Below are 18,977 nucleotides of genomic sequence, written 5' to 3' on the forward strand. Positions count from 1 at the left end.
ATGCAAGCTTTTATTGAGGGGACGAGACAGAGACATGGTCGAACAGGCAGGGTCAAAACAACAGTAAACAGGGATATCAGGGCTAGGCACAAAGAAGTCCGTGAAACAGGCGTGGGTCGAACAGGGGCGAACGTAGTCCGTAAAGGGGCGAGACGAGAGAGAAGAAGCCGTGACACGAGCAATAGTCCAATGGGTAGGCGGCGAGCAGTCGAGACGTGAAGGCCAGGCGAGGGAACTAAACACAGGGAAACTAGGAACTAGGAAGCTAGGGAAACTAGGAATGCAAACAATGAACACAACAACAACGCAATACTCCGTGCCTTGCATGGGGAGAGACCGGGACTTTTAAGGGTGCCTGATTGGTCACAGGTGTTGACGCAATCAGCGTGATGGGTGATGGGAATAGTAACTATAAATAAACTGCACTGTAAAAAAAATTAAAAAAATAAAAAATTTAAGGAAAATAACTGAAAATAACTGAAAGTGTTTGTTTGTAATAATTTAGGAAATGCCTGTAAATTAACAGTGTTGTTAGCTTATTTATATAAAGACATTTTTGTTTGGCACCCTGTGCTGCCAGTCATTTGACCATTTTTTTGTCTTTTGTTTTACAGTCAGGGTGCTTGATCATTAAATTCAGGAAATAGCTGTGAAATAACAGTGTTTGTCAGCTTATTTAAAAAAGGAGATTTTACTTTACTGCCAGTCATTTGACCGTTTCATCATCTAACGGATTTGTTATTGTATTAATTACATTTTTTTTTTTTTTTTCAGATGTATTAAACACAGTTGACTCATGAAAAAGTTTCACGCACAGGAAATTGTCAAAATGATATGAGGGCTTTTTTTTATCATTATCATTTTTTTATCATGTTTTCTGGTGTATGGAAAATACAAAAATTCTAAAATTGCCTACAAATTAGACAACATTAGGAGATGAATTCAGAGTTATTAATGATTTAGTTTCCATATATTGGGATAGATATCAGCTAATACCCAATGTGCAAGATGCCTGGGAGTTTTTATATTCTTACTTTTCTTGAGTACTTATTAAACATGCTCCTTGGAAAATTACAAAGGTTAAGGGAAAACATTTGCCTTGGATAAATGCAGAACTTATAGATAGAAATGCATTAAAGACAATGGCCCGTGATGCTAACTCTAAGTATTATAAAGATTGTTTATCTAGTAACTTTAAAAATCCTAAACAGTTTTGGAGTAATATAAAAGTTTTACGATACACATGAAAAAAATCTATTATTAAGCAGATAAAAGATAATCAAAATACCTATATAGCCGAACAGTGTGTTTTGTGATATTACAGGAGACCATGTTAGAGCTGAAGATCAGTATTCATTAGCTGGTGTCCTGATGATAAAATTGGTAATGATTTGCTTAATGTCATGAGAAATTTGAGAGTACTCTCGTATTACTCCAATTCATAAAGGAGGTGATATTATAGATCCACAAAATTACAGACCAATATTAATAATCTGTGTCATTGCCAAAGTATTTGAAAAATTACTTTATAATCAGATATCAAAGTATCTTGAAAATAATAATATGTGATCACTGTTTCAATTAGGATTTAGGCTAAATTATTCAACAACTAGTGCTCTTCTAAGGGGATATTTTTGTCGATCTTAAGAAGGCCTTTGATTTAGTTGATCATTACTTGTTATCAGAAAAATTGTATGCAGTTGGATTTTCTCAAAATTCTTTATTGTGGTTTAATTCTTATTTACATAACAGCAAACAGTGTGTGGTTATCCAAGGGAAACAATATGATTCGTTTCCTCAAGAAAGAGGGATACCACAGGGCTCAATATTGGGTCCTCTTTTTTTCTGTTTTTATTAATGATCTTCCCTTAGTTCTTTCGTATTCTTCTGTTCATCTGTATGCAGATAATACTGTTATTTATATTTCAAATCCTGATTTAACTCAAATTCAAAATATATTTCAAGCAGAGTGGCTTCATTAACTTAATTAACTTAATAACTTAAATATTCATAACTTATTACTTAAAGCTAAATCTCATGCCATGGTGTTTGGTACAAAGTGTATGTTAAACAAAAATCGAATGATATAAAGATAATGTGTAATGATGGTAGATACAGAGTGGATCAAATTAAACATATTGGCTTATGGCTGGATCCTGAACTTTATTTTAAACCTCACATTGATTATATTGTTTTTAAGATTAATTTTGGAACCAGTGTATTGTATCGATTAAAAAAAAAAAGGTTGCTTTGCAAAAAAAACTTGCTTTGCAACTTATATTACCATTCTTCGACAATGCTGACGTCATTTATCTGAATACAATTAAAATAATCTTTTGCCTCTTATGCATATAATTAATTGTGCAGATTTGTTATAGGATGTTCATATGATACACACCATTGTATTATGTATAATTTACTTAACCCTGTGGTTTCTATTTGCATCTGATTAATCGTAGGCCTCATTTATCTGAAAGTAGGCAAAACTGTACAAAATTGCAAAGTCACACTGCATGACCGGACTCCAAAAAAGGTACCTACTCTCAGATAAATGAGTCTCTAGAAGTGCAATGAGTCAGGTTCTCAAGGACTTTGCTTATATAAATCCTAAAAATGTACCCTCACTTAATAAGAATAACATGCTGAAGTGTTGTGAAATACATGAAGAATTTTTTTTTTTTTTTTTTTATAGGCTTTATAAAACACTGTATAAAACAGTTGGGCTCTTGTGTCAAAGTGCCTTCAAGCCTTACACCCATAAGCATCTCAGATGTAATGGGAAAGACTGTTCTATAGGGAATATGTTTTTTTTTATTATGGATCTTTTGCAGCTTTTTCTTTTTCCTGTCTCTTTTTCACTTCATTGATAATTTCAACAATGCCAGGTAGTACTCCAGTAGTCACCACTGCTCCTATAACAACTGCCGCAGCTGCAACTACACCGGCTCCAAATACAACGTTCTCCAGGATCTTCTTTTGCTTTTTCTTCTTACGTTTTTTCTTCTCTTCCAAATACAATCTCAACTCCTCCTCATCCTCAGTCTCCTCTTCTTCACATGTGAATGGTAAAAGCATGATAATTGCACCACAGAATAAAGTTTTAAAAAGAAGATAATATATTGTTTAAACTTTATATATATAAGTAATAAAGTAAACGTGTCATGGAATTTTGAAATGGAAAAACTGACAATGAACAATAAAACATATAAAACATACAACCTCCAGTATATTAAACTAAACATATGTGTTGAATGTGCTTTGATCGGATATGAAAGCGAATTCAGGTTTAATCATTTGTGTTAATGTATCCACATACCAGAAGTCAAATCATCATCATCATTATCTGTTTCTTCTTCATCTTCTTCAATTGAGAGGCTGTCCATATCCTACCACTATTTGTTTGTTATTATCATTGCATTGCTACCTGTCATGTTCTGATTCGACTCATGAACTCATTAGTAGAGATTGCAAGACCTGAATTTGGTTTATTAGATGAGAGAGATATTTAAAAAAAAATGTGCAGTGGCACTGCGATAAACTTACGGTTGGTATTATTGGTATTAGATTTTGTGTAACTACATTATACAGCAGGTAAAATAAGCACTGAACATCACCATTTTTTCAGTAAATGTACCAAATGTACCAGATGTCCATAGTCCATATTTTAATGTGTTACACTACTTTTAAGTTACTTTTGAGTTACTTTCATCAAAATATCCACAGAAGTACTTTATGACTAAATTCATATACAGTCAAGTCACTTCGGTCAGAACAATATGGCGAATTCAACAATTTTTTTTTTAAAGCTAAGCATCTAGTAAATGATGAGTAAAGAATGTGCTTCAATGTCTTTTTGCTTTTTTTCAGTTTTTAATTTGATTTATGAAGGTGATGTGAACTGCATCATTGTATATTCTGTGGTAATACAAAAAATATAATATTCTGCATATAGAACTTATATAGCTGTATTGTAAATTACAAAAAATGATAATTTATTAATTTCAACAAATTTACAGTCAATACAGATGCTGCATATCTATTGTCTTTGGATGCGTCCATTGCGTCCGACATGTTTTTTCACTGACATGCACCCAACTCGGAAAATTTTGAGTTTCCCACTCGTAGTAATGACTCTGTGGTGCCGTTCAATATATTTTATTTTACTCGCTGTATTTGTATATGTACATTCACTATAATGTCAGAGGAGGTTGATTACAGCTAATCATGAAAAGAGTTGATTACAGCTCTTATCTTCTCCTGGTGTATCAAAGTTTTCAATTTGCATGTCTGACCCAGTCAGAGATGCGATGACCAATCAGACGTGTTTAAATTAATCACTTGAGTATTGAAGAATCTCAACATTTAACTATTAAACAAGGTGTAGTCTGTAAATGTCATATGAGGCTAATGTAGACTGACCTTCATATCTTGATGCCATTGTGTCTCTTGCAGTCATTCAGAGTCTCTCAGCACCATCTAAATGCATGAACTGAATAAGATTAACTGCTGTATTGCAAGCTAAATATGAGGAAATAGCTGCCATTTAGTGTTCAGACACCTTCAAAACAACATGCGGCAGTATGTTATTTTGCTCATGGCAACATGAATACGCCCATGCACACTTACATAGGAAGTTCACCAGAGTTTAGCTTGCTTATTTTTGAAGTATTTTACAGCAATAAGTGTAAAAACTCCACAGAACAGTTGACTGAGGATTTGAGAAAACATCTTCAGAACAACATTCCACATACCATAGCAATTGTCATCTGGCCCAGCTCTGGGCCAAGCAAGCAGTTACACTCAGCCAAAGTGTAGCAAAGAATTACTACCCGTGAGCGGCACAGATCTGGACTACAGACATGAATCACACATGGGCAACAACTGGGCCAAATCTCAGCCAAATAGTGTCTTATAACCAGCCCTGAACTTCGCCAAAACAAGTTTTAATAGTGATACCCAATCTCAGCCTTCAGTAGAGACCAGCCTTCAACAAACCATTATTGTGAACAGTGATTGGTTTAGTTGGGTTCTTGATTCTTGCCTTTCATTAAGTTAATTATTTTTCTGTTACAGTAGTGTTTTAATCTAAACACTTATGCTTTTAAAAAGAGATGTTTTAAAATTAAAGTAGATTACTTTTTGTGATGGGTGTCAAGCGGCAATAAAGTTTAGAAACAATACTAAATATTCATGAGCTCTCGTTACTGATATAAATGTTCTCTAACACAAATGCAAAAGAAAAAAAAATCTGTGGCAATTTATTTATTTATTTTTTCATATTATCTGTTAATTCATAAAAGTATGATAGCTGCACATCTGCTTTGATCTCACATTTCAGTATCACACATTATGAGCAATTATTTATATAACCTGACAATGATTACAGTCACCATCATCTGATCCCAGTGGGTCTTAGTTTTCATTGTCTCAAGCAATGTGTTTTCACATAATGTTACAAAAGACAAATAACTATTGCTCTGGCCAAGTTCAAGGCTGGTTATAAGTTACTGTTTGGCTGAGATTGTGTGAAATAAAACTGAAATATAGAAATTCATATGAGATAAATGAATTATTGTTTCGGGTTTTCTTAGAGGGTAGTCCACAAAAAAAAAAAAAAAAAATTGCTGGTACTCACTGACTAATGCTACTGAAAATACTAGAGAAGTAAATGGGAACAAGCAACTATTTGGTTACCATCATAATTGAAAATATTATCTTTGTGTTCAGCAAAAGAAATAAAATCATGTGATTTTACAACAATTTGAGCATGAGTAAATGACAATTAAAATTTTTTTAGTGGTCTATTCCTTTAACATTATAAAGCAATACTATTTCTTAGCCTCTTCATTATTTCCTTATTATTTATTAGCCTGTAAAGCATTTGTGTGTGGAAGCTAATATGATTAGTGACTTAGCCTTGTTTCCCCCCCAGGTTTGCATGGAGTTCAACAGAATTATGGGCAAAAATCTAAAGCAGGAATTCTACGAAAACCTTGACAGACACAGTTCACGGTTCATGGACCTTTTTAAAACCAAAAGGGGGGCTCCTGGTCAGCGCTTGTTGAACTTTTACAGCAAATAAAGGTCAGTAATTATTTGTCTTATTTAACATAACTTAAAGGATGGAAACCAAAAATGGAAATTCTGTCTTCATTTACTCACCCGCAATTGTTCCAAACCTGTATAAATTTCTTTGTTCTGCTGAAACCAAAGGAAGATATGTTAACCATATGTTAACCAAAGAATTTTGGTGCAGCATTGACTTCCTTAGTATTTCTTTTTAGTATGTACATGTAAGTGGTGCCCCAAAACTGCTTGGTTTGGAACAAATTCAGGGTGAGTAAACAATGACAGAATTTTCATTTTTGGGTGAACTATCCCTTTAGAAGTATTTAATTTTGTCAACGTAATTTATTTCTTATTTTCTCATATCAACAATCTGTTACGTATGTTTTCCTCTAAAGTCAGCCCAGCCAACAGAGGTCCGAACCCTTGTTCTTCGAGGACTGCCTATCATGCTCGGAGATGATGACTCGTCTTTCTTCAAGACATGTTTAGTAAGTAAATCTGTTCTTAAAAGGGATAGTTCACCCAAAAATTATCCTAAGGTTTCCTGACCCTCAAGCCATCCAATCAGAGTTATAATAAAATTTATCCTGGTTCTTCCAAGCTTTTTAATGGGAGTGAATGGGGGATGAGGTTTTGAATAAAAAAAAATTCCATCCATCCATCATAAAACTGCTCCAGATGGCTCCAGGGGTTTGTGAAGGGAATCAATTTGTTTGTGTAAGAAAATATCCATTCTGTAAGTAAATATCCATGTTGGATTAGGGTTATTGTTTTTTTTTTTTTTAAATAAACTTAGCGGGCATTCTGATAAACATGCATTGATGATAAACCTTTGATTCCTGATCACAATACAATATTTATACCTGTTTATTCACTAGGTGTCTGATCATCGCAACACTATCCTTGATGTGCCAGTGGGGATTTTATTGGAGGACACCGATCTTCAGCCCTCCAGCTCTTTGCATTTGACTTCTTCAATCGGAATAATTCTTGAAGGCCAAGTCGTGATGGACAAAGTGCAGGACCTCCCACAGGCAATTTGTCTTCTCTTCGGTCTGATTTACGCACTAGACCTGAATTACCCAAAATCACTCGCCAACACGTTTGATTTCATCCAGCGTGTACTAATGTCAATGGGACAGAATACTCTCAAGCCTAGAGTGCAGTCTCTGGCAAACCAACTTTTTGCTTAAGAAACGTCACTGTGATACTTTAACACCATTCTTTGTTTTGGGGTTTTTTTCCCACCTTGATTTCTTGATCTCCATTATTCATTTTATGAAGAATAAAAAGCATGTTTAAATTGTAAAATGCAGAGTTCTACAACTGATGATCAGTCGTTCATTTGGGATATTGTTACACCTCTGTAGTGTGGTTGTGACACACTAATATTTCCACTACAGTATAGTTTGTACTGTAATACTGTGAAATTTTGGTGAAAGACACTATATGTTGACTGTTTTATTTTAGTTTGCACAAAGCTGAAATGGTCAAATGTAATAGTTATGTTTACATTAACATAATACTTGATACTTGAGTGAAGTATATATGTGCATAGAGTTGTACAATTGATGTACTGCACTAGTTATTTTTTTTTTTTTTTACCACCTTTAAAGTGAGGCTATAACCTTATTTACATTACAGTATAGTGTTTACTGTTTTCAATAATATTGTGACATTTTGTCAATAAAAAAATCTAAGATTAAATATGCTGTTCATTGTTTTATTTCAGTTCGGTATGCACAAAGCTTGCAGTCAAATATAAGAACATTGTTTAACAGTTTTAAGTTACATTTTCATGTTGAGTTAACTTAAATATATAAGTACACTTAAAAAAATTAATACCAAGTGAACACAATCGTTTAAGTACATTAAATAAGTGCTAAGTTTGTTGAACTGAATGATTTAAGTACAGTCTACAAAACCGCCAAGTTAAATAAACTTAAATACGCAAGTTTTGGAAGATTCCATTACTCAATTAAATTGAGGCAACGAGTTTACTCAATCAATTTAGTCCAATTAACTTATTAGGGTTTTCAGTGTATGATGACTGTAAACTGAAGCCATCAAGATAAAAAAAAAAAAAAAGTCACTCTAGAGATTGATAGCTTCAGTTTCTAATCATGCCAGTAATACTTCATAAGACTTGTGTGATATATTCCAAATCATCTGAAGTCATACAAAAAACTTAAGAAATTGAATTCATTAATCGACCCCTCCTTTGAAGCTCTGAAGTACACTACAAGTACACAAAAAGTTGTAGGACTATAATATTAGTGCACTGACTGCATGTGACGTCAGTGATGTTTGCTCACATGACATGGCAGAACCAAAGGCATTTGGCTTAAATACAACTGAATTGCCCTTTGTATTGTCAGTTTCAGTCAAAAATTTCAGTCTCTTAGTTGTATGCTTTCAAGAATACGATGGCAGTCATAAGAGCTACTTTTGCAGTGTTTCTTTTGTTGTTTTAGAAAGAAAAGGCTTTATAACGTGTGTGTGTGTGTGTGTGTGTATACAGGTGCATCTCAAAAAATTATTATTATTATTATTATTATTATTATTTTTTATTTATTATTTTTTTTTTTTTACAACTGTCACACAAGAGACAACCACAGTTGGTAATGTATTGTACTGTGGTGTAATTGCTGTAAATGTGGAGATCTGTAGATTAGATTATAAATCAGCATGTTTCTGGTTATAGTGGTAATACTGTCTGTATTTCTGAAGGATGCTGTCTGTAAACGACTGCTAGTAATGTTCATTTAGCTCAAGATTAGTTATTATGTTAATGCTACATTAAAGGAGATATAAATATTTTCATAACAGCTAATCTATCTGACCCCTGCTACAACTACACTGTGCTGGACGAACCATGGAGGGCCATCAGCAATATATATGTGCTTTAGACATAAAGTGTGACAGGTCAGTCACCTGGAGCGGCTGGTATCGTCTCTTCATTAATGGTCTGAGTGCTCATATCCCAGAAACATGTATTTCAGCATATGGCTGTGGCACATATGGTGCACTGGGTATACCTGATGGACACCCAACAGTTGATGGAGTCGTCACTCGAGAGGCCTGCGCTCAAAGGGGCGATTTCTGCTCCTATGTCAGGTCTATTTTCACTGAAGTAAATGCTGTCCAGGCAATTTTTATGTCTATGAGCTGGTTAGACCAACTTATAGCTATGCAGCATAATGTGCAAGTTATTATATTTACATGAGCTCTTTCTACATATTTATGATGTTTTATGATGATGTGTCTCTGTTCGTTAATCACTATTCATTCAAACTTTCAGATGTTAGCAGCATTACCACCAGCTTTACAGCCGTCACACTAGCGACCATCTCAACTGGTAATGCAGCACACCATTGGCTTATTTTGTTGCCTGATGTGATTATCTGTATTATAGCACAGATATTGAAAACATAATAATAATAATTCTACAATAAAGCAGCTCTACAGAATTAATTATTCCACTCAGTTCACTTTGAGTTTTGTTCTCACCCAATATTTGTGTCAGTAGGTGAAGATTTTAGAAATTAATTTTTAGTTTAATTTTTTAATTAAGGAACTACATTTATTGAAAACCACAGTTTCTGATGACACATAAAGTTCATCATTTTAAAATATGTAAATTTAGGACAGGTGTTCAAAAACTGATATCCAGAATTTCTGAATATGGGATACATCACTTTCACTTTCTTCTTCTTCTGAGCTTTACAGTAGTTGACATTCAAAAAGCTGCATTACTGCCATCCACTGTCTAACTTAGCACATTTTAGTTAAATACGTCCTTCCATTCCAGTCCTCCTTAGGAAATTAAACAAATGATTTCTTTTTGGTCACTGTGTGTTTATGTCTGTAAATAAAGATGAGGGATGTGAAATTCTCTTCACTATCCACCCAAACTTTCAGATTTTAGCAGCATTAATGGCAGTGAATGTCGACATTCTTCAAGCCTTAAAAAAAGGGCTTGTTCCACAGAGAAGACATTATTTCATGAGCTTCAGTGTACAAATCATAAGTGCATGGATATCAAGAGAAATTATGCTTGCTCAGTTTTCATATGACTGTGAGGAGATGGAATGAGATTTAAGACAGCTTTAGAATTTAGTTTCAGTTCTCAAAACAATTTCTCAAAAAGTTTTTGTTTGTTCCCCCACAGTCATGGTTACATTTGTCAATTATTTTTGACCTTTTGATTTTATAATATTTCACTTTTTTTTTTTTTCCCTTCATGCTGATTTCTGTCATTGCAGAATATTGCAATTGCACTGCAATATAACTGCAGGAAGGATGCAATGTAAGTTGAGTTTCTGAAATTAAAGTTTTAAATTTGCCGCTTCTATCAATTATAATTCAAAGAGCAGTGGAATACGATACTGCAGATAAGAAAAATATGGATGTGCCTTACTAATTATTGCTGATGGATACATACACTTACTTTTGTTTGCTATTAATATTGAAAATATGATTAAAATCACAGAGCGTGTTTTATTTACTGTTCAATGCTCAATTGTGATTTCAGAATCAGACTTTTGGAGGATGTTTTCAAAATCGTTTTTGAGCAGATACAACGTTACAGCTCCAGTGCTTCCTTTGGATGTATGTCATCAAGAGATAAAATAATTAAACCTGTGTCAGTTACATAATGATTGGCACAGCAATGTGGGCTCTGTGGACATTTATATGTACAATAACTGTATTTTTCTAATCAATAAATTGGACTGTGGAAAACATTTTTAATATAGCATTCAACGCTTCAGAGAAAATTGTAGAGTCATCAGCAGCAGCAAACTCAACTGAACTAGCCTCTTATCGAAACTGTGTGTTAAAAGTCAACGAGAACCTAATTTCTACACTAATGAAGCCAACAAACACAAGTGACAGTCAGTTTTACTCTTGCTGCTCTAGGTAAGTGGAGACACAATTATTATTAATGAAGAAATTTAGATTACATATGATGTCAGTGACTTTATTTAGTCTAGAGAGCAGCGGTGGGTTAAACAGCAACAAATGCAGTTACAGTAGCTATTCAACTGTTTTTCTGTAAGAGTGGGCACAGCCTTTTGTGAATTTTATGGGTCTGTCTTTCAATCTCATCCGCGTCCAGTTATTTTTAGTTGTACGAATACAAAACAACTCGTTTTGTTGCTTGATATTGTAAGCTGGTTTACCTTACCATATTATTTTGATGTATTATCATAATTGTGAGCACACTGGTTTGCATTTTTTTCATTAAAAAAAAAAAAAAAGTACAATACTATTTGTCCTGTTTGTTTAATAAGAGGGTCAAGTGTTCATGGTTGGACCACAGGTCATCTTAGATAAAATCCCTCAACTTGACACAACAAATTCTTCTGTGGACATTGGGATCGCCAAGAACAACAATGAAAGTATCAAAAGTTTTTTGTTTGTCATACAGACTACAACTAAACCACAATTATGATTACAACTAAACCACAGTTATTGTTGTTTTTACATAGTACTGCATATAAGCTTCTGTTTCTGTTACACAGGATCAGCTGCTGTGGATTTCATGAGCTACAACATGATGGAGGAAATACTGAAGCCAGACTTCTTCAACACGCCAAAAGACACAGTTAAAACCATGATGTCCACTGTGATCTCAGCTACTCTTCCCAAAACCACCAACACTAAACTCACCAAACCAGTCAACTTCACCTTCAGACACATCAGAGTGAGACACTGAAATGTGTTTTTGTCCAAACTGACCACTGATGAGCATCTGAAAACATCTAATATTCAGTGTTCTGATGTGTTCAGTATGTTTGCTCTTCTGTTTTTAGGAGTTTGATCCCAACACTTCTCTGTTGTGTGTGTACTGGAATATCAGGGAGTGGAGATGATTGTTCTGTTTTAGAGACCAACAGCAGCTACACTGTGTGTTCCTGTGTTCATCTGTCAACATTCGCTCTCATCATGCAAACCAGCCGCTCACCAGGTACAAGAACATTTCTGTTAAACACTCATGACTTTTATTTATAATAAATGGGAAAACAAGGTAATAATTGCTCTTCTACTTTGCAGTCAAATGTGATTTTCTTCATCAATATCATCATCTGTCTGAACTCAACTCTCAAAAAATCTCAAGGCTGAAGTTTCACAGATGAAACAAACCAAGTAACATTATTATTTAATTGCTCTATAGAAAATCACATATAGTCAAAAAATACACATTAACTCAATTTCTCTGTTTCTCTGCAGGATTATGGCACTTAAAACACTGGCTCAGTGTGTGGTTCTTGGTTGCCCCTGGATTCTGGGTTTCTTCTCTAAAAGCAATAGGGTGCTGGAGATCCTCTTCCTGATCTTGAACTCCCAGCAGGGAACCTTCATCTTCCTGATCTACTGTGTCCTCAATAATGAGGTCAGACATCAATTAATTTACAAGTGTAATCTGGATGTTTTCACTGAGGTCCTATTCTTATTTTGACAATATGTGACTTTTAGAGAGGGATGTCAGAGGCAATTTTGACAGAGAATGTCTTTGATCTCCAAGCTTTTAAAATGAATCTGACATTTTGGGCTCTGGTTTTTCAGGTTTTTACAGTGTCTCCATATATATCTGAAGTTCTTCAGATGTATTTTACATATAAAACTAAACTATAAAAATTTAGTTTCAAATTGTGAATTGCATTTTGCTTTTGTTCATGTCAGATTTGGGTTCTCCTGTACTGTTTTAATGCAATTCTATTACAAAATGTGTTACTAAACAAATAATAAACAATGTTGAAGATATAGAGCAGCAGAGGAAGTATGTGAATGTTTATTGCCTGCAAATGTGCAGCTTTCCTGAAACTATTTTATTGCTAGTCACTTGATCTTAAAAGTCTCATTGTGTGTGTGTGAGAGAGATCCTCAAACAATAATGCCCTTTTAAGAGACATAACTCCCTTTATAAATGATAAAATCAACTATATTTTACATGTATAAATAAACACTTATGTTGTGGGAGAAGAACATTATAGGCATCATATTTTAGGTATAAATGTACTTTTTTTTATTATAATTATTAAAAATAAATGCCATCATCAAAAAGCTTGTATACGTCACGGTTGCGTCAGATAGAGACAAACGAAGACAAAAATATAGTAAACTGTCTTTAATACAAACCAAAAACCAGGGTAAACAGGAACAGCAGGACAACACACACCAAACTTACAACAAGGTCCGACAACAAACATTGAACTGAATACAACTTATAAAGGGGTGCAAACGATACACGGACAGGTGTGGGTAATTAACCAATAAAGCCTTAACAAGAAACGGAACAGGAAAACCATATAAGGACACAAGGGAAAAACCAACATAACAGTCCAACGGGGGTGTGACAAGGGCAAAACCAACACAGAACGGTGCAAGGGGTCTGACAGTATAGGGCAGGGGTGCCCAACCCTGTCCCTGGAGATTGACTTTCCTGCAGAGTTTAGTTCCAACCCTAATCAAACCCACCTGTCTGTAATTATCAAAAGCGCTCCATGAGATCCTAATTAGCTAGTTCAGGTGTGTTTGGTCAGGGTTGGAGCTGAACTCTGCAGGAAAGTCGATCTCCAGGACCAGGGTTGAGCACCCCTGGTATAGGGGAACACAAAGAAAGAACTGCATGTCAATTCATGCAGATTAGATACATAAGAATCCAGTAATGTACTGTTAACCAAACAGAAGTTAGCTAGCTGTTAGCCAACAATATAGCTCAAGGGTGGCAGATAAACCACTCAAATAATAATGTTCCTAAACACCCTTGGTAAATAAAAACAATATTAAACTCGCACAGTAATTCATTTTACAGGTTACACGAGTTAAACTCTCACTTCATTAATGTAACCTGGCTGCCTTAAAATTTTAGGTTCAGTCAACTCAAAAGTTTATTCAACTTGAAATGTTAAATTTTACTAAGTGACAACTTAGATATTTGAGTTGAATCAACTTAAAAATTTTAAGGCAGCTGAGTTACTTATCCGTCTGTTAAGTTTAGCAAACACAAATATCAAAGTTGTTACTTAGTACAACTAACAAAGTTGTTACTTATTACTTAACATTTCAAGTTGACTAAACTTATTTTAGTTGACTGAACTTAAAATTTTAAGGCAGCAGGGTAACTAATTATTTTAAGCTGACTCAACAAATTGTGTTTGTTATTTTTTACAGTGTGGAGATGGACAACATGTCCATTTAATTAATGCATTAAGCAGGTAATTTCACAGAAGGAACTCATTTTGCCAGTATTTGTTACTTTCTAACCCACAACCTTGCATTAGCACAATGCCTTTACCAGTTGAGCTACAAGGTTTTCTTTGTTATGGCAACATCGCACTTTGGACTTGAACAAAATTACCTTCCCTTTTACTCTGTTTTATGATTTAGTGCTGTCAATACCAGAAACAAAAAGCATGATAAGCATGTGCTCAAATAATGTCATGTTATTCAATAATTATGTGTCTAGGTTTGTATATGTGATGTGTGTTTTGATTGAATGGTTAATTGTTTTGTGAAAGTTGAACATAATTTGAAGAAACTGTGAATAAAACAACCAAAATATTTATGCTTAATTATGCATTTGAAGCACTGTAGTTTGCATATTTAATTAGAAGTGAGCGGTGGAAAGCAAAATTTAAATGTCTTGGTTTGAGAAAACCCGCCTTCAAGATTGTCATCTAGTGTAGTGTAGTGCCATATTGTGTTCACACTTAAAAATACACATGACCAGAGAAAATCAGACAATATCTCTAAATTGAGTTCTTTAAAGTCACTGTTGTTTTTCTTTTATTTTTGTGTCGTCTTTTCTTTCGTTCTCTCTCGTATTCTTCCTCGCTATTCACCTCGGTGTCTTCATTCTCATCCATTCCTCTATTTCTGTTTCTTTGCCCAAACAACAGTGACATTCCTATCCCAAATAGAAAACCACAGGCTGCTGTAGGGATCATGAGGGTGATGAAATTGTCTACGGCTGTGTCCAGTCTTGCCCTTCTACTTCGGGCTATTAATGCGGCTAAAATTGCTGACATAAACGCAGATACAGTCACCCCAGCAGCTACTGCTAAAGCGCCGGCAGCGACACCATCCACACAGCCGCCGCCATCCTCCCGAGAGCCGCTAATGCAATCGCAGCCAAGCTGCCTCGGAAGACGCCAATGCACTGAAGCTCCCTAAACACCAGCGAAAGGCCGTTTTCCTCTAGTGCACCGCAGTGGTGGGCAGTAACGAAGTAGCTGTACTTCGTTACTGTACTTAAGTACATTTTTCAAGTATCTGTACTTTACTGGAGTAGTTTTATTTTGAGTAACTTTCACTTTTACTTCACTACATTCCAAAGCGTAAGATCGTACTTTTTACTTCACTACATTTCATAAAACATATCGTTACTCCTTATAATATATCACGTGCTCTGAGACGCACAAGCGGTGTCTGATTCATGAACAAACTGATTCTTTTCAATGAACCTGTTAAATTGATTCGCCAGTCGCACCAAACGATTCATTCACGAATTGGAATGATCCGATTGCAGCTGTTCTAGGGTCGACAGCTCATTGATTCAAATGATCCGTTTAGAGCGAGTCTCCAGTCAGCTGAATTCACAAGTTAGAATCGTGAGATCTTGTGTGCGCGCGACTGATGCTGCGAAAAGTAAGTTACTAATGTCGAATTTTAGGATTAATTATTATAACTGAAAATCATATTTAGGTCAGAGCTGTCCGTTGTTTGTGAATTACATCTGCTGTAAAAGGTGATCTGTTTAAGCGCACTGAAATGCTTGAATTCAGACACATCAAAAACGAAAAATTTAAATAACAGCTTAAATAAAATAACTCATGCACGTTCATATTCCTCGCTGATGTAACGTTAGCAGTTTTATTAAAATGCTATGCATGTAGTCCTACATGACATCTGTTTTTATATTGTTTTGCAACGGTATACATTTTTATATTGTTTGGATTAGCTAGAGTAGACAGTTATTCATAACCATACTAAAAATAAGTAAATATTGTTAGCTGATGCTAACTGTCTAGCTGCTTGCTGGTGCTAAGTTGAGAATTTTTAGATATAAAGTCCACATATTTTTATTCAACCACCTAGATAGATTACATCCGAGGGAAAAAGAAAGGATGTCATGCTCAGAACATGGTAACTGCAGTAATTATCGAAGTGGAAAGTGATGCTCTCTGGGGGCATTTGGCCAGGGGTGTTTTTACACAGACAATATTTGAAAGGAAAAAAATCATTATGAAAATATAGTTATATTTTCCTTAAAATGTTCTTGCCAACTTCGGGCCTTATTCCCATGTCATATATAACTTTGACGTTATGCAAACAAGCTTTAAAACACTTTTTTCTTACTGGTGAAAATTTGATGGTCAAATCTGTTTTCTCTCAGGTAAGCTTCACATTGAATATTACTACATCACTCTCATCAACATAGTCCATATCAACAACAAAAATGTATTTTTTGGGAAAATCCCAGGTATTTTGAGCAGTAGGATTATAAAAAAAAAAAAATGTGCTAATATAAAATTCAATTAAGTAGCCTATATAAAATTGCAAAATAAATCTATCAGTACTTTTTTACTTAAGTACATAAAAAATCGGGTACTTTTGTACTTTCACTCAAGTAAAATTGAAAGAGTAGCACTTTTACTTTTACTGGAGTAATATTTTATTATACGTATCTGTACTTTTACTCAAGTACTCAACTTGTGTACTTCGTCCACCACTGGTGCACCGTAAGCGAATGCAAAACTGACTCCCAGTAAAAGCACTGGAATCCCAATGGCGCTTAAAGCTCCAGCAGTCTCAATGATATTCATTTGAAGACACGGATCTGCCATTCCTGTTGATCTTTTATCAGATCTATATCAACTTCGAAGCTTTCACTTGTGTCTCTCGTTCTAGTGTCGCTGATAATTGTTTACTTCAGTAACCAGTCTAAAAACAAACACTGCGCGTCCAGATGTTTGAGCAGGCGGTGCAGCACTTCTGTTTTGCTTTTTACCAGTGTTTCTAACAAACTGCCTGCACCCTCTTCTGTTTTTGCTGCACAGATATTTAAACTACAACTATTAATACACTCACTGTGGCACAGACCTATATTTAGACACAAGACTGCTAGACATTTAGCACCCTTATTAAGACAGTACTGCGATTAAGTTTGAGCTCAATGTTGTAATTATGTTAGTGTATTCTACTTTTTACGGCCATCATGTGTTTTGCTGAATATTAGAAACTGACTGGCGACATTTTAAGCATGTCTGTGGCAAAATAAACTACACTTTCATGAACGTGTTTAAAAGGTCATTACACCAGTCATTCTATAATTAGAGGTACATTTAGAATTTGACAATGTGAGAAAAAAGATGTTCCTGTTTCCTAAAAACCCAAACATGACCTTATATAGCTGCTTTGAAACCTATTGAAATCTATATTGTATAAAGAGCTATATAAATAAAGATCTGTAGAAATATGTGCATAAAATAAAGTTGTTCTAGTGGGTAACTTAGTTTTTAGGTAACAAAAGTTTTCTTTTTTTTTTTTTTTTTTTTTTTGGACACAAATAAAACAAGTTATATCACAATAAGCACTAATATTTTTAAAGAGCAACACCCAAATGTCTTGATAACCTAATCTAACTGAAGGCAAAACTATGAAATTAATTTATATTTGAAGTAATTTTCATGCTTAAATGCAGAGTAGAATGAGCAGCTTTACAATATCAGACATATACATGAATACCAGGGTTGTATATGATATGAACATCATTTTTGAACAAAAGATATGGCTTTCTTTAACATATAGTAGTATAGGGGGCATTATAATTATGGGGCTTTATAGGGGCTTTATAATTCTGTGGCCACAGGAAAATAACACACAGGACCAACAAATAGAGATGGGGTCTGTATTTATTCCTTATAATTTGTTAGGAGGTTCTGTTTATTTTCTTTTTTAAACACCTGGGGCTGAAAACCCAAAACAACAATATTATTTAGTACAATTTGCTGTCGTTTCTTGTGTGCAATAAATCAGATCAACGCAGATAGTAAACCACTAGTATTAATAACAATAATACGGTAGTGGCACTCTAAACAAAAAGAAAACACAACATGCACAAACTGCACAAACAGTTAGAAACCAAAAGTATCCTCAAAACACATCTGAAATAACTGTAGATTTTAAATTGTACTCACTTTTCTCCTTGCGTTTCTTAGTATACTCTCTAATATACCAGTTTCTTCTATGTAAACAGCCTCAACGGTACATGCAGTGCGCTAGCTCAGCCACACTCGCACTTCAACTTCAATCCTGCGTCAACATCCAACTGAATGATATCAGGTTACACTTAACCCTTTAGGCGCCAGGGTTTTTTTTTAAAAATGCTGAATTTTGACATTAAGATTTCAAAAGCTTGTGGCTTGAAAGGGCTTAAAGATAGAGGTCTACTGTAAATTAGAAAAATGTTGGGCATGACCAAAAGTTTATGTGGGGTGTAAATATACTAATCTAATTTGCATATTATGACGTCATGAGGGGCGGCCATCTTGAATTTCACAATATTTAGAAAATAGTAGATATTGAATTGATGTTTGAACTTATTTGCATGTTTTTTTGTTTGTTTGTTTTTTTTTTGGTCTTTTTATCCTCATTCCAAATTATCAGAAAATAGGAAACCAACAATAACACAGGAGAAAGCACAAAATTGTTACTATATTACTATACTAGTAGTAAAACGTATGTGAACAGTAGCCTACTTTTTGATCAGGTTATCAGTAATATTCAGGAAATAATAGACATTGAATGGATGTTTGAACTTATCTGCATGTGATTTTTTTGGTCTTATTATCCTCTTTCCAAATGATCAGAAAAGAGGAAACCATTTGAACTTATTTGCA

At 34.5% G+C, this 18,977-nt stretch overlaps 2 long non-coding RNA genes across 2 annotated transcripts; one reads left to right on the forward strand and one right to left on the reverse strand.

Annotated features, from left to right (window-relative positions):
* Window positions 1-2,656: 2,656 nt before the first annotated feature.
* LOC127168293 (uncharacterized) lies at window positions 2,657-18,394 on the reverse strand. The gene is made up of 3 exons (XR_007828094.1): window positions 18,276-18,394; window positions 4,420-4,476; window positions 2,657-3,050 (listed from the first exon to the last, which is right to left on the reverse strand). It is a non-coding gene; the product is annotated as an uncharacterized LOC127168293 (long non-coding RNA).
* On the forward strand, window positions 5,954-7,086 carry LOC127168321 (uncharacterized). The gene is made up of 3 exons (XR_007828098.1): window positions 5,954-6,084; window positions 6,465-6,557; window positions 6,948-7,086. It is a non-coding gene; the product is annotated as an uncharacterized LOC127168321 (long non-coding RNA).
* Window positions 18,395-18,977: the final 583 nt, after the last annotated feature.

This window comes from Labeo rohita, chromosome 1 (genome assembly GCF_022985175.1).
Source record: "Labeo rohita strain BAU-BD-2019 chromosome 1, IGBB_LRoh.1.0, whole genome shotgun sequence".
Classification (NCBI taxonomy): Eukaryota; Metazoa; Chordata; class Actinopteri; order Cypriniformes; family Cyprinidae; genus Labeo; species Labeo rohita.